The sequence below is a fragment of the Lagenorhynchus albirostris genome, chromosome 18 (assembly GCF_949774975.1).
Source record: "Lagenorhynchus albirostris chromosome 18, mLagAlb1.1, whole genome shotgun sequence".
NCBI classification, from domain to species: domain Eukaryota; kingdom Metazoa; phylum Chordata; class Mammalia; order Artiodactyla; family Delphinidae; genus Lagenorhynchus; species Lagenorhynchus albirostris.
Window position 1 is genome coordinate 51,470,186 of NC_083112.1, and position 16,165 is coordinate 51,486,350.

At 38.1% G+C, this 16,165-nt stretch overlaps 1 long non-coding RNA gene across 1 annotated transcript in view; it reads left to right on the plus strand.

Annotated features, from left to right (window-relative positions):
• Positions 1-4,008: 4,008 nt before the first annotated feature.
• The window catches only part of LOC132508526 (uncharacterized), a 50,607-nt gene continuing 38,450 nt past the window's right edge, over positions 4,009-16,165 (plus strand). The window contains exon 1 of the long non-coding RNA XR_009536620.1: positions 4,009-4,090. This is a non-coding gene — a long non-coding RNA (uncharacterized LOC132508526). The remainder of the gene's footprint in view (positions 4,091-16,165) is intronic.

A 16,165-nucleotide genomic window follows, 5' to 3' on the forward strand; every position in this document is an offset into this window, starting at 1 on the left:
AACCTCCATACTGTTCTCCATAGTGGCTGTATCAATTGACAATCCCACCAACAGTGCCGAGGGGTTCCCTTTTCTCCACACCCTCTCCAGCATTTATTATTTACAGATTTTTTTCATGATGGTCAGTCTGACTGGCGTGAGGTGACCTCATTGTAGTTTTGATTTGCATTTCCCTAATGATTAGTGATGCTGAACATTCTTTCATGTGTTTGTTGGCAATCTGTATATCTTCTATGGAGAAATGTCTGTTTAGCTCTTCTGCCCATTTTTGGATTGGGCTGTTTGCTTTTCCGATATTGAGCTGCGTGAGCTGCTTGTATATTTTGGAGATTAATCCTTTGTCAGTTGCTTCGTTTGCAAATATTTTCTCCCATTCTAAGGGTTGTCTTTTTGTCTTGTTTATGGTTTCCTTTAAAAGCTGTGCAAAAGCTTTTAAGTTTCATTAGGTCCCAGCTGTTTATTTTTGTTTTTATTTCCATTTCTCTAGGAGGTGGGTCACAAAGGATCTTGCTGTGATTTATGTCATAGAATGTTCTGCCTATGTTTTCCTCTAAGAGTTTGATAGTGTCTGGCCTTACATTTAGGTCTTTAATCCATTTGGGGTTTATTTTTGTGTATGGTGTTGGGAAGTATTCTAATTTCATTCTTTTACATGTAGCTGTTCAGTTTTCCCAGCACCACTTATTGAAGAGGCTGTCTTTTCTCCATTGTATACTCTTGCCTCCTTTATCAAAGATAAGGTGACCATATGTGCGTGGGTTTATCTCTGGGCTTTCTATCTTCTTCCATTGATCTAGATTTCTGTTTTTGTGCCAGTACCATACGTCTTGAGTACTGTAGCTTTGTAGTATAGCCTGAGGTCAGGGTGCCTGATTCCTCCAGCTCTGCTTTTCTTTCCCAAGGTTATTTTGCCTATTTGGGGTCTTTTGTGTTTCCATACAAATTGTGAAATTTTTTGTTCTAGTTCTGTGAAAAATGCCATTAGTAGTTTGATAGGGATTGCATTGAATCTGTAGATTGCTTTGGGTAGTATAGTCATTTTCACAATGTTGATTCTTCCAATCCAAGAACATGGTATATCTCACCATCTGTTTGTATCATCTTTAATTTCTTTCATCAGTGTCTTATATTTTCTGCATACAGGTCTTTTGTCTCCTTAGGGAGGTTTATTCCTAGGTATTTTACTCTTTTTGTTGCAGTGGTAAATAGGAGTGTTTCCTTGATTTCTCTTTCAGATTTTTCATCATTAGTGTATAGGAATGCCAGAGATTTCTCTGCATTAATTTTGTATCCTGCTACTTTACCAAATTCATTGATTAGCTCTAGTAGTTTTCAGGTAGCATCTTTAGGGTTCTCTATGTATAGTATCAAGTCATCTGCAAACAGTGACAGCTTTACTACTTCTTTTCCGATTTGGATTCCTTTTGTTTCTTTTTCTTCTCTGATTGCTTTGGCTAAAACTTCTAAAACTATGTTGAATAATAGTGGTGAGAGTGGACAACCTTGTCTTGTTCCTGATCTTAGTGGAAATGGTTTCAGTTTATCACCATTGAGAACTATGTTGGCTGTGGGTTTGTCATATATGGCCTTTATTATGTTGAGGTAAGTCCCTTCTATGCCTACTTTCTGGAGGGTTTAGGCTGTTAATATTTTGAACAAATGATGAAGTGTGAATGCAGAGCAATGAATCTCGACCTCTTATTGTATATCAGAATTGCCTGGGAAGTTCTGAAAACTACAGTTGTGTAGATCTTATTTCCAGAGATTCATATTCAGTTGTCTGGAGTTAGGGCACAGTTGTATGTATCTTTAAAAATATCCTCAGGTGACTTTTATGCATGGCCCAGTTTAAGAACCATTGCTTTAGCCCAGTTAAATCAGAATCTTCATGTTGGGATTCTGGCATCAGTAATTTTTATCTTTTATTCTTTTTTTAAATTACTTTTTCTTTTTATTGGCCTGGTTATGCAGCTTGTGGGATCTTAGTTTCCAACCAGGGATCGAACCCAGGCCTTTGGCAGTGACAGCTCATAGTCCTAACCACTGGACCACCAGGGAATTCGGGCATCGGTAGTTTATAAATCTCCCTTTTATTCCAAGCTGCAACTAACACTGAGAACATTTGCTTTATACCAGTGAGACTAAGCCAGATCTGAAGAAGCTCTACAATGGTTTTGAGCAATGAGCCATCCTCAGGTGAGAGCTGTGAAGGAAGAGCTTCATATAAATGTGAAGGTTTATGTTCAAGTGTGTTTTCCAAAATACCACCATCTTCTTAGTTCATTGCCTTATCTGATCCGAGCACTTTGAGTGGGAGGTAATGTAGGATGTGGATTTACGAAATGGTTGCCCGTTGCTTGCAGCTGAAACACAATACCCGGATGGCAAAGTGTGTTCTTGGGGAAGAGGAGGGGAGTGTGGAGGTTAGAAGGAGAGAATCATGATCCTCCACAGGTATCCTAAATTACTGAGGGACAGAGGGAGATGAAGAGCGTGGATGACCTAGCTCCTCCCATACTCAAGTGTCTTTTCTGTCATCCTCCATTAGACTTAAAATCATACAAATTTGGTAGTACCTCTGTGCCTGGTGATTTCCTAACTTTTTGGATTCTGGATTGGCTCTTATGAATATCAGAAGACAAAAGACTAAAATCAGAGAGAGAAAATAAAGAAGAATTGAAAGAGAAAGGACAACCTGGTGAGAGATGGACCAGCATTGTCACTATACAAATGATGAAGTACGCTTAAGTATGTGAGTATCATTACTTCCAGTCAAATGATTCTTAACCTTTTTTCCTCTGTCTTAGACCTCTCTGAGAATTGGATGAGAGCTATAGTTCTGTCCTGTGAAAAAATGCATATGTCCACAGGCTCAAAAAGGTTTGCATACTATTTTTTTCTACAGTCTTCCTGGGGTCATCACTAGATGACTACCCAGTATGTCACAGCCCAAATCACTGGCTGCTCCTTCGCAGTCTCATCCCACCATTAACTATAGCTGTGTAAAACATGGAGAGTCAAAAGTTTTTGTTTTGTTTTTTTTTTTTTTGCTGTACGTGGGCCTCTCACTGCTGTGGCCTCTCCCGTTACAGAGCACAGGCCCTGGACGCACAGGCTCACCGGCCATGGCTCACGGGCCCAGCTGCTCCGTGGCATGTGGGATCCTCCCGGACCGGGGCACAAACCCGCTTCCCCTGTATCGGCAGGTGGACTCTCAACCACTGCGCCACCAGGGAAGCCCAGAGTCAAAAGTATTTTGATCTTAGTTTTTGTGAAAGGTAAGCATTAGGGATAAGTATGAACATTAGATTAAAAAGACTCCATGTTTGGGCTTCCCTGGTGGCGCAGTGGTTGAGAGTCCGCCTGCTAATGCAGGGGACACAGGTTCGTGCCCCAGTCCGGGAAGATCCCACATGCCGCGGAGCGGCTGGGCCCGTGAGCCATGGCCGCTGAGCCTGCGCGTCCGGAGCCTGTGCTCCGCAATGGGAGAAGCCACGACAGTGAGAGGCCCGCGTACCGCAAAAAAAAAAAAAAAAAAAAAAAAAAAAGACTCCATGTTTCATTTAAATTCATTATTTTTAGAGGAAATTAAGAAATGCCCAAGAACATTACAGTTTTGGTGTCAGCAGAGTAATCAAAGCTTAGAAGAGAAGGAAGAAACAGTTAAATACGGGAAGAAGACAGACACAGGAATGACTAGAGACCCAGATGGAGGCTTAGTAAATGTAATTCTGTTATTGCCCAGAACTCCAGGATCCTTTGAATTTGTCCTAGAGATTCCAGCAACCTAAGTAACAATCAGAAGAGCAAAGGCAAATCAAAAATTTCCTTCCTAAAAAAAAAGTTTCTTCCTAAATATATTCTGTCTTTCAGACCCTTTTTTTTTTTTTTTTTGGTGGTATGCGGGCCTCTCCCACTGCGGAGCACAGGCTCCGGACGCAGGCTCAGCGGCCATGGCTCACGGGCCCAGCCACTCCGCGGCATGTGGGATCCTCCCGGACCGGCGCACGAACCCGTGTCCCCTGCATCAGCAGGCAGACTCCCAACCGCTGCGCCACCAGGGAAGCCCTTTCAGACCCTTTTGTGAAAGGTAGGAGAGAGAAGGGAATAGTTCGATTATTGGTTTGCAGATGTTGGAAATATTGTGCCTGGAATGCTACACAGAAAACATGTGAAGGGGAAATGTAAAGATCTAAGTATTAAAAATGCGTTCTTAAAATGTAATCAAGAAAGGCTTTGCTAAGGAGAGTAATGGGATTGCTTGATTCATGACTACCTAGGTCTTAGTAAGAATTCACCCTCCAGGACGCAGGGATGGTGAACTTGCCCCAGGAATTTCTCCTTGACCTGCTGTGTTGGTGCTGAAGGAGCGCTCCTTCCCTGGCCTCCTAAAAGCATCCTGTCCTTCTATTGTTGCACAAACTATACTGTCCTACATGAAGTGAGTAGGTTTCTCCTCGCTGCAGTGTGAGCTTCTTTGTGCTGCCCTTTGTCCACAGCAGTGTTTAAATTAACACATAGGAAGTGCGTAATCAATGTGTCTGTTGAATGGAATGGAACTGAGCTGAACTAGATTTTAGTGACAAAATATGACTAATTCTAACAAGCACTTCTCAAAATGATATTAGTTAGAATGCACAAAATGACTAAATTCTGAAGCAATGAAACGCCGATTTTAAATAAAAACGTGGAAGAAATGTCCCATGGATGTCCTTTTGAATGCTTTTCTCATAGTCTCCTAAAAATAAAAATTGGAACTTCTTCTACGCAATTGGTCTTTCAACATAGATAAGCATAGATCTGGCTGGGTTTGTTACAGCAACAAAATTATTTTTCTATCCCTGATATTTATGCTTGCTTCTGAGAACAACTAGCTGAAATGGTGACATTTGTGCAGTTGACTAACGGTCAGATACATATGTATTGAAGTAGTATTATGTAACCCTAAATAGCTGGAATTCCCAAAGGGACAGCAAAGATTTTTTTAGATGACATGCCTTATTAATCAGGACACTTAGGAAATTCTCTAAATAGTCCATGCACTAACAACTGTGGCTTAAATACCCTGGTGTGTATTTTAAATGTCTTTCCTTTCCAAAGAGGTACTGAATTAAAGTTTAACATCTTGCTCCCGACAAAAAATGGAATTCAAATGCATTTTCCTATAGATGTGAGACAAAAAGATAGTGTACCATAAACAGTTCAAGTTCATTCCTTCAATTAATGAAGAATTGTGTCTGAACTCAGATAAAAGATTGCCTTATAAGTGGTGTTACACTATATTAAATATTGTATTATAAAATACAAAATAAATAATTTCCTCCCATCTATTTGCCTATTTTTAGGTAATTTAGATACAATCTGAAGTTTAGTTTAGCCAGAAACCTATGTTTAACAACTCTCTGTTACATTAAGCAAAACTGAGGATATTTTAAATTGGTTAGAGAGAGAGAGAGATGTTATTCTCTCTAGAATTAGAAGGCTTTTATATGAAGTAAACAGCAACAACAGCTCATTTTAATTCTACATTTACTCATAAAAAGCTTTCAATGTATAATCTCATTTGATATTTAAAAAAATCTTATGAAGGTGATAGTATTCCCCCCAATTCACAGTTGAGAAAAATAAATTCAAAGACTCATTCATTCAGCAGATACTTATTACATTTTTATTTTGTATCAGACAGGTGCTAGGTTCTGGGAAACAGAAAGTTGAACAAGACAGACTTGTTCTGTGCCCTTATGTAATTTATATATTGGTAGTAGAGACAGTAAATAAATAAAATAAAAATAATTAAAACTTTTATTAAGTGCTATGAAGGAAATAAAGAGAATGCGTGCTGGGCGATGTGGGGAGCGGGAGAATGACCTTAAACTGGATAATTAGCCGAGGCCTTTGGTCACATAGCCGGCTGGCCATTGGCAAGTCTGGGCCGTACTCATGTCTTCTGTCTCCTGGGCTGGTGCTGTGTCAACTGTTTTATACTGATATATGGGCAAAATTGTGAACCGCTCCTAAAAAAAGTTAGGCACTTTGGGAAATGACATTATGTTTTTTCAGTCCCTGATTGCCCTTGTAGTTGAACAAACAGGCAGGAGTAACAGTAAAGAGCCTGACTTCACCCTTCTACAGTTTGGGACATCCTTAGAGTTCCTTCACCCCTTGGTATTGTGAAGTGAAATCTCACTGGTCCCTAAAATTGGAGAGTTTGATGCCTGTCTCATACGAAGCAGCGTCCATTTCCACCCTGTGGTACCAGGGTCCCTGCTAGTTCTATAACTGTAATGTAATTGGACCTTCTGTGTCACTACCTCTATTTTGTAAATATTACATTTCATTAAGCATTCTTCATAATACAGGGATATTTTCAGGTAAACGAGAATAAAAGAGTACTTATTTCCAAAGTTAATTCTGCAGCCAGGTCTATGGTTGAACTGTAAGATGAGAAGCTAAATGTAAATACATGCTCAGGATTGCTGTTTGCAAAGACCATTTATTCTTTCCCAACAGAGCTGGGAAAGCAGCTGAGCAAAATGGAATTCCAGTTTTTCTAGAGGGTTGTTATAATGACAGGAGTTCGGTACAATCATGTCTATTTACTCATCCCAACACTTGGTTACCTCCCTCATGACCCTGTGGAGCCTGAGGGAATGCATTCTGCATGGTAGCCTGGGTCTGAGAAGGTTCTAAGAACTTACTGACAATTATGCATTGTGTTCCATTATTTATCCCACTGGGGTAACGTGAATCTCTCTGATGTCCACTGCAGGCTGATCTGAGGCCCCAGTTCACAAGGAAAGTCATGAGGAACCTTATCCTGCTTTCAAAGCCTCCCCTTCCCCCTGCTATGTAATTTTCATTTATTCAGTAGGGATAATGGGAGTAGTTTTTATGACTAAAAACTACCATCTTGTTTCCAAGAGCTTAACTCTCTTTTAACCTAGTGCATTTGCTGTACATAATGTACCTCGTGTTATCAGAAATTTGGGATATTTGCTCTGGAAAATTTTAACAACTTCAAAGTGTAACTGAACAGCCAGAAAGGGTTCGACGAGGTCAGCTGCATTCCACCAGCACCAGAAGCCTGCACATATCTGGCATTGTAAATAAGTAAGGGACATGATGTTTGAAGATGTTTGCAAAAACGTGGTTTTCTTTGACCTGTGCAAAATCGATTGGAATGTTTCTGTCATTTCAAGCTATGGATAAAGTACAATTCCAAGACTTTTCAAGAATGATGTCTCTATTTTCTAGTGGGTTCGTATAACTATTCAGATTGTTTGATGTAGAAGCTTAGGACAGAGCATTTGCTTTATTCAAAATTTTTCTAAAATTTTTTGTTTTTCTAAAACAAAATTGTTTTTATACGCATGCTCATTGAGCTTGGGTGGTTTAAACTGCGGCGAGCTTGAAATTCTAGGCTCAATGAAAAACCAGGAATGTCAAATGTAAGAAATAAGCAAAAGTTCTAGAATATTCCAGTGCCCTGGTGGTATTTTGGGGGTGGGGGTGGGGCTTTAGACTGTAGTCCACCAGCACCAGAAGCCTGCATTACTGTATTCCCATAAGTATAAATTGTCTGTGAAGGTGTGGATTGGTCCCCAGCAGCAGGGACTTGCCGAGGAGTGCCCTGCTGAAGCAGAAGGAGGGTGGCAGAGTCTTGGGTTTGAGTCAGGTAGGAGACGTGATTTAAGAGGCTGTGATTTGAGGTGGCCAGAGAGTGAGCTGCTAAGAGGTAGTGTTGGAGCCACATGAGAGAAACATCCAAGGCTGTGTGACCAGGAGAGACAGGGATGACTTGAGGAGTCTTCCCGCACTCTTGCTGCCCCTGTAGTCAATTTCCCACACCCCAGCCAGGGAGACCAAAATATATATCCAAGTCAGTTCAAGTTGTTCCCCTGCTTAAGACTTTTCAGTGTCTTCCAGTAACTGAATGAAGTCCAAATGTATTTCCAAATATAATTTGGAAGATAAATGACAAATGAATTCCTAACTCCTTGCCACTGCCTAAAGGGACCTAAATGATCCGTCCTGGTAAGCTCTGCATCCTCCTTTTCTACTCCTCCCCCCGACTCCACTCCGGCCATCCTTGAACTTGCCAAACTTAATCCTTCCTTGGGGCCTTCCTGTTGCTGAACCACCCTCTACTCCCCAAGACTGCAATGTGCTACCCCAAGAATTTTGACTGTCTCGCCCCCCTTGGCTTCACTAAAGTCTCCCTTCTCATGTCTTTTCCTTTGACAGCACTTCTCTAGGACATTTTCTAAGACAGTCTCTCCACCCCTTAACTTTCTATTCCCTTAGGCCAATTTATTTGTTTTCAGCTTTATCACTTTCTGATATTATGTTATATATTTATTAGTATGACTCTTTCTTAACTGTCTTGCACAAATCTGTAGCCCTAACACCTAAAATAATTCCTGGTACATGGTAGATTTTTGATAATTTTTTTTTTTTTTTTTTCGGTACGCGGGCCTCTCACTGTTGTGCCCTCTCCCGTTGCGGAGCACAGGCTCCGGACGCGCAGGCTCAGTGGCCATGGCTCACGGGCCTAGCCGCTCCGCAGCATGTGGGATCTTCCCGGACTGGGGCACGAACCTGTGTCCCCTGCATCGGTAGGCAGACTCTCAACCACTGCGCCACCAGGGAAGCCCTTTGATAAATATCTGATGATTCCCTGAGGGAATGGATATTAGCTGATATAAATAAGAGGAAACAACCTGATGATTTGGGCTATGACATTTATAGCAAAGAGAGTCATGAGAAATGGGATAAGGAATGAGGTACAGAACAGAAAGAGTGGTTTAAGAAGCTAAATTTTGGAAGTGAGTTAGAATGTGTTTTAGAATGAACTAGACATAAGTGACCCTAGATGACAGTCTCTGATGGTCAAGAGTGAGGGATCCCATCTAAGACTTGCACCATGTCTGGTCCAGCTACATTTTGATTTTTTTTCTTAAAACATTACAATGCATTTACATTTCCTACATGAAAATCCCTTTATTCTGTGCACCTCAAGGCAAAAATAAAAAGATGTATCTTTTATAATTTTGGTTGAATTTGGAAAACATCTTATGTTTGGGCCTTTCTAAATTCCTATGCAATTGTTTTTCTAAAAGGTAAATGGAAGAAAGAGAGAGAGAAAGAGAGACAGAGATTGATTTCACTTTACTTTGATCAGTAGGGACAGGATAACTTCCAGCAGCAGTATTGAGAGAGAGTAGCAGGAAGCGGGATGTGCAGAAGCTGAGAGAGGATGTGGGGAAATTAATGCCTTTTCTGAGAATGTAGCAGAGAGGCAAATCTAACTATTGACAACAAAACACCAGTAGGAAGGTGGCAAAGAAGTAGAAAAACTGACTCAGCAAATTCTGAGGTTTGAAAATTTTCTTTCAAACAGAGAACTGGTAATGTGTGATAATAGAAGATAAGGGGATCATAAGTTTATTTTCTGCATCTGTGACTCTGTTTCTGTTTTGTAGATAAGTTCATTTGTACCCTTTTTTCAGATTCCACATATAAATGGTATCATATGATATATGTGTTTCTCTGCCTGGCTTACTTTACTCAATATGACAATCTCCAGGTCCAGCCATGTTGCTGCACATGGCATTATTTCATTCTTTTTTATGGCTGAGTAATATTCCATTGTATATATGTACCACATCTTCTTTATCCATTTCTCTGTTGATGGGCATTTAGGTTGCTTCCATGTCTTGGTTATTGTAAACAGTGCTGCAGTGAACACTGGGGTCCATGTATCCTTTTGAATTATGGTTTTCTCCAGATATATACCCAGGAGTGGGATTGCTGGATCATATGGTGGCTCTATTTTTAGTTTTTTAAGGAACCTCCATACTGTTCTCCACAGTGGCTGTATCAATTTCCATTCCCACCAACAGTGCAAGAGGGTTCCCTTTTCTCCACCCCCTCTCCAGCATTTATTGTTTGTAGATTTTTTGATGATGGCCATTCTGACCGTGTGAGGTGATACCTCACTGTAGTTTTGATTTGTATTTTTCTAATTATTTCTCTAATAATTAGTGAGGGGGTATGGGGAGAGGGATAAATTGTAAGATTGGGACTGACATATACACACTACTCTAATAAGGACCTACTGTATAGCACAGGGACCTCTACTCAATACTCTGTAATGGCCTATATGGGAAAAGAATCTAAAAAACAGTAGATATATGTATATGTATAACAAATTCACTTCGCTGTACGGCAGAAACTAATACAACATTGTAAATCAACTATACTCCAATAAAAAGTTAAAAAATTAAAAAAATAAAAGGTATTATTTTAAAAAAAAGATAAGGGGAAAAAAGATACAAATATGTGATTTTATTTACCAAGAATTTTGATTATATTTCTTTCTTTTTTGGTTATATTTCTTCCAAGGTAAAATAAAGTTATTATTTTTAATCATAAGGTAATGTACATTTAGAAACTGGAACCGTTAACAGTTGATAATCAGTGAAAATATACTAATAAAGACTTTGAATTGAACACTTCTGGGAATTAATTGATTTTAAATTAATAAATAGGAAATCTGTGGACATAGGGCTTTCCTGTGGTTTGTGCCACACTTGAAAAACTTGTCTTGGATGGCTTCATCATGGGAAAAAAATACTGTTTGATCAAAAGGAAAATTGTTAGGTGAAAGGGTAAATACTTGGGAGATTTAAATGGAAAGTTATGAGCTAAAAGCAATAGGGGAAAATCCATGCAGTATGTCTTGCTATATGCTAGAATCCGAGTGTGTTTGATGAACTGAAGTTTAAAGAGTTTCTGAGAACTTTTGAAGCCATGTGCTTTGCGACATTCCCAGGATGACTCAGCATGGGAAACTTCAAGTCAGTCTAAGCAGGCAGATCCTTTTGTGAGGGGCAAAACCCTTCCTGCTTCTGAGTTTCAAGGGAGAAAACAATGAAAATGGAATCTACTTGCTCTCTGAATTGTTGAGAACAAAAATGTTCTGAAAGAAAAAAAGAGGGGTTTCAGTGAAGAGAACCGTATTACAGGGAGCTATTTGGTCAGGGGAAAAGTTGTAGAAGATCTTTAACGATATGGGAAAATAAACACAGATATCTAAGACTAACTGACAGGATCAGAATATAAAACCACTTAACAATGTAATGGAATATTAAGAGATTTGGAGTCAGGTAGCCAGAGTTTGAATACCAGACCTACCACTTTCTAGCTGTTACTGAAGCATAACATACATTCAAAAAACTGAGTAAATATTGGCACAGTTCAATGACTTTTCACAAAACAGACATATCCACTTAACTAGCACTCACAGAGACTGAGAATCAGAATACTAAAAGCATCTCAGAAAGCTCCTTGGCACTCACTTCTTGTTACTGTCCCCAAGATTATCCACTCTCCTCATTTTTAACACCACAGATTCATTTTGACTGATTTGTCATAACTTTTATGAATAGAATCAGTCAATATGTATTCTTTTCTATTTGATTTCTTTCAGTCAACTTTATGTGATTCATTCACGTTGTTTGTCTAGCTGTAATCTATTGGTTTTCACTGTCTAATTATATTCTCTTGTATACATTACCACAATTTAAAAAATCTACACTTGATGGACATTTGGGCTGTTTCTAGGTTTCGGTTATCCTTCACAGTATTGCTAGGAACATTCTTGTACATGTCTTTTTTGTTTAACATCTGAATATATCATTTGTATTAGTCTGCTAGAGCTACCATAACAAAATAGCACAGAATGGGTGGCTTAAACAACAGAAATAATTTTATCACAGTTCTGGAGATTGGAAGTCCAAGATCAAGGTGTTAGTAGGTTTTGGTTTCTCCAGTGGCCGCTCTCCTTAACTTGCAGACAACTGCTTCCTTGCTATGTTCTCACATGGTCTTTCCTCTGTGCAGACACTTCTGGGGTCTCTTCCTCTTCTTATAAGGACACCAGTCCTATTGGATTAGGGTCCCACCCTTATGACAGCATTTAACAGTAATTGCTTCCTCAAAGGCCCTGTCTCTAAATACAGTCACATTGGTGATTAGGACTTCAACTTATGAATATGGGAGGCCATGATTCAGTCTATAATAGCATTTCTGTGGGTTATACACTTAGGAGTAAATGATAGGTCATTGGATATGAGTATATTTAGGTTTAATAGATACTGACAGTTTTCCAAATTGTTTGAACTAATCTGTACCCCTAACAGCAGTATACCAGGGTTCCAGTTGTTTCATGATCTCAGTAAGTACAGTGTTTTCTTTTTCATTTTAGCTATTCTAGTGGGTGTGTAAATGATATATCATTTAGTTTAATTAGAATTTCCTTGATGATTACTGAAGTTGGATATCTCTTATATGTTTATCAACCACTTGGATATTCTCATTTGTAAAATACCTAAGACTTTTGACCATTTTAAAGCTTCACTATCTGCCATTTTCTTACTGATTCATAGGAGTTCTTATCCTGAGAATCAGTTCTTTGTTGAATATATGTCTCGCAAATATCTTATGCCACTCTGTGTATAGCCTTTTCAGGTGTTAATCATGTTTTTTTTTTTTTGCCCACTGCGTGGTTTGAGGGATCTTAGTTCCCAGACCAGTTCCCAGACCAGTTCCCCTGCAGTGGAAGCACAGAGTCCTAACCACTGGATAGCCAGGGAATTCCCAGGTGTTAATCATGTTCTGATAAGCATAAGTTCTTAATTTTAATAGAAGAGTTTAAGTAATAATTTTTTTCTTTTATGGCTAGTGCATTTTGTATCTCATTTTAGTAGTTTTTGCTTCAGGTCATGAAGCTTCATTTTGATATTTTCTTTTTAACAGTTTCATTGTTTACCTTTCACATTTAGAACTCCTTAATATTTAAAACTAATTTTTGTGTATTCTGTGAGGTTGGGGCTGGGGTCATGATTGACCTTCTTCCATACAGGTATTCAACTGACCCCAAACCGTTTATTTATAGAGACCATTTTCCCCTACTGCATTGCACTGTCACCTTTGTCATAAATTAGGTGATGGTACTAATTATGGGTCAATTTCTCGGTGCGCTCTTCTTTTTCACTGGCTATGTATTTATCCTTGAGCCAATATCACACTGTCTCAAATACTACTTGACTTCTTACAGCAACCTTCTTTGTCAAGGGCTATTCATGGCTTTTTACATTTTTAAACACATTTTAGAATTAGCTTTATCAATTTCCATAAAATATCTGCTAGGATTTTGGTTTGGATTATAATGAATGTATAGATCAATTTAGGAAGAACAAATATTTTTAAAATATGGAGGCTTTCGACTCATGAACACGGTACATCCCATTATTTACTTAAAGCTTTGATTTCTATCAGTAATTTTTTATAGTTTCCATTGTAGGGGTCTTACACATCTTTCATTAGATTTATTCCTAGATATTTTATGATTTTAAAAATGTTACTGTAAATTAATCAAGTGCTTTAACATTTCCATTCATACCTCTACATATGGGTATGTTGGGAATTCTGAATAATATTGATCCAAAGATGATCTAGGCAAATGATATAATCAAGTAGAGTCTTCATTCATGCCTTCATGAATTTGTTTATTGAATAAGTACATGCTTTTTTTTTAAACATCTTTATTAGAGTATAATTGCTTTACATTGTTGTGTTAGTTTCTGTTGTATAACAAAGTGAATCAGCTATACGTATACATGCTTCTTGTATACTAGGAGTATAGAGGGAATAACAAAGCATTATAGAAGTAATGAAACTACTTTGAAACCAAGAATATTGAAGGATTATCAGAATAATCAAAGCAACTATATTGAGAAGTAGTATCAGAAATAGCTAAATCACTTCACAGGGGGACAATAAAAGCAAACTAGGACACCTTAGCAAAATGAAGGATAGTGTGAAAGAGAATAACTTGGTAATATTATGTCTGAACTTTCAGTTCTGGCAAATAAAATAAAAACTATTAAAACTTCTCATAAAATCATATCATACAAGTTGGTGTAAAACTTCTCATAAAATCATATCATACAAGTTGGTGTTTAACTTCACCCAGAAGGTAGGAGCCTGGGTATCCTGTGTGGTCTGTATGGCCTAACTTTAAGGTATTTACAAAGAATAGGAGCCATAAACCTAACAACCAGTGACCTCCTCTAGGTGGGAGCCACAAAGGGCCTGAAGGAATATGAATTCAAAGACAGAGATTTATCTGGAAAGCACTGGGGTGGGAACTGAGACCAACCCAGCTCCATTATTTATTTATAAGGCTGATGTAGGAAGTATGGATCCTTTTGTTTTCCAGAAGGACTATAAACAATTTCTGCTCTGTTCTTTTGTATAAGAGATACCGTTGAATTTTTTTTAAGTAGACAGGAATAAAGTCTAGTTTCATTTAGGTTATGTGTCCATATTACACATTATCTAAGGGTAGTTATGTTGCCCATCGACGTTGGCAAAGCCAAGACATCTAAGCAAATGTAAGAACAAGGAAAGGAAGAAAATAAAAGTGCAAAGCGTTGAGCAGTGAAGATTTTGAGCTCGTGAGAGTTCTGAAAATATGTGTAATCTAAACCAGAGATAAATGGATATAGTGGAAGGAGCTTTGAGTGAGGAATCAAAACTAGTCTCAGTTCTCATGCTTTACTAGCAGTGTTATCTTTTTAAGCTAATTAACCTCTCTGACTCTCAGTTTCCTGACCTATCTCAAATGATTTGCTGTGAGAGCTCTTCTCAATGATAAGGTATTATATAACTATCAGAGATGGTGGTTTAACATCACTTTCCTTGTATCACTAAACTCATACAACAACATTTTATTGACTACCACTAAAGCACCAGTTCTCAAACTTTTATGTCTCAGGACCCCTTTACACTCTGAAAGTACTGAGGACCCCAGAGAGCTTTTGTTTGCATGGGTTACATCTCTGGTGTATGCTGCATTAAGAATTAAAACAGAATATTTTCTTAAAGTATTTATTTATTTAAAGTAAAATGAGCCCATTACATGGTAACAGAAATAACATATTTGTATAAAATAATTGCATCTTACAAACGATTTTTTTCCCAAAGGAAAACCACATTTGGGGAGAAATTATTGGCAGTATTTTACATTTTTGTATATCTCTTTCATGTCTGGTTTAATGAAGATGACTGAATTCTCATATCTGTTTCTGCATTCAATCTGTTGAAATATGTTGTTTTGGTTGAAATAAAGAAAATCAGGCCTCATGCAGATATGTATTAGAAAAAGGAAGAGTATTTTAATAGCTTTTTTTGGATAATTAATGGATATTCTTTGACTCAAAACTTTCTCTCTTAAAGGTTGGGTACAATGCGGAATCTGAACCCGTATCAATGATTTTTTTCTTGCTCATTATATTAAATTCGTTAGATCATCTTGCTCTTTGAATGGCTCTTTCCCCATGCATGATTCTGTAACATCATTTATTAGTCTGCTTTAAAGATTTGCCAAATGTTGGCGTATTTTATTATACAACATTTAAAAAATCATATTTGTTAATATCACCACTATTTCATTAGGAAATCTTTAAGTATTATAAGGCTGTCTAGCTCAAGGTTATAGATGCAAGTCTTCCAAAATTCTAATTTTCACTTGAAAGCTTGAATTCAGTTACAGGCAACAAATACTGTCAGTTGTTTTTGAAGTAACAGTCTTACTTGGTTCATTTTGAGAAAATGTCTGCCAAATACCCAAGTCTGAATAACCATAGTTTGCCTGTTAAATATTTTTCAAGTGAAGATGGTGTTTCATGAAAAAAGCAGCTAGTTCACCTTCCAACTCAAACAACCACACCTGTGCTTTTCTCTGAGACCATCATACTTCTGTAGGCAGCAGAAGTGCTTTATTTGTACTTCCCATTTCATTACATGGACGTCTTAAAGACATAAATTCAAAGACAGAGATTTAATAAAATTAATTCTTTTACTGCTTCATCAAGGATATTCTTAAGTTAATTGGCTTTTCATTTTCCCCTCTGTGAATGATGGAGGCCAAGTATTCAATGATCACAATACAGTTTGGTTCCACTGCTTTGATTTATGCTAAGGTGCCCAAAGTTTCCTTTTCAGTGTCAATGTCAATACAGTGAAAAGGAAAGTGATGTCTTTTTATGAAAATACTTTGACCTTGAAGTCTCCCTGAAAGTGTAGCAAGGGACTCCAG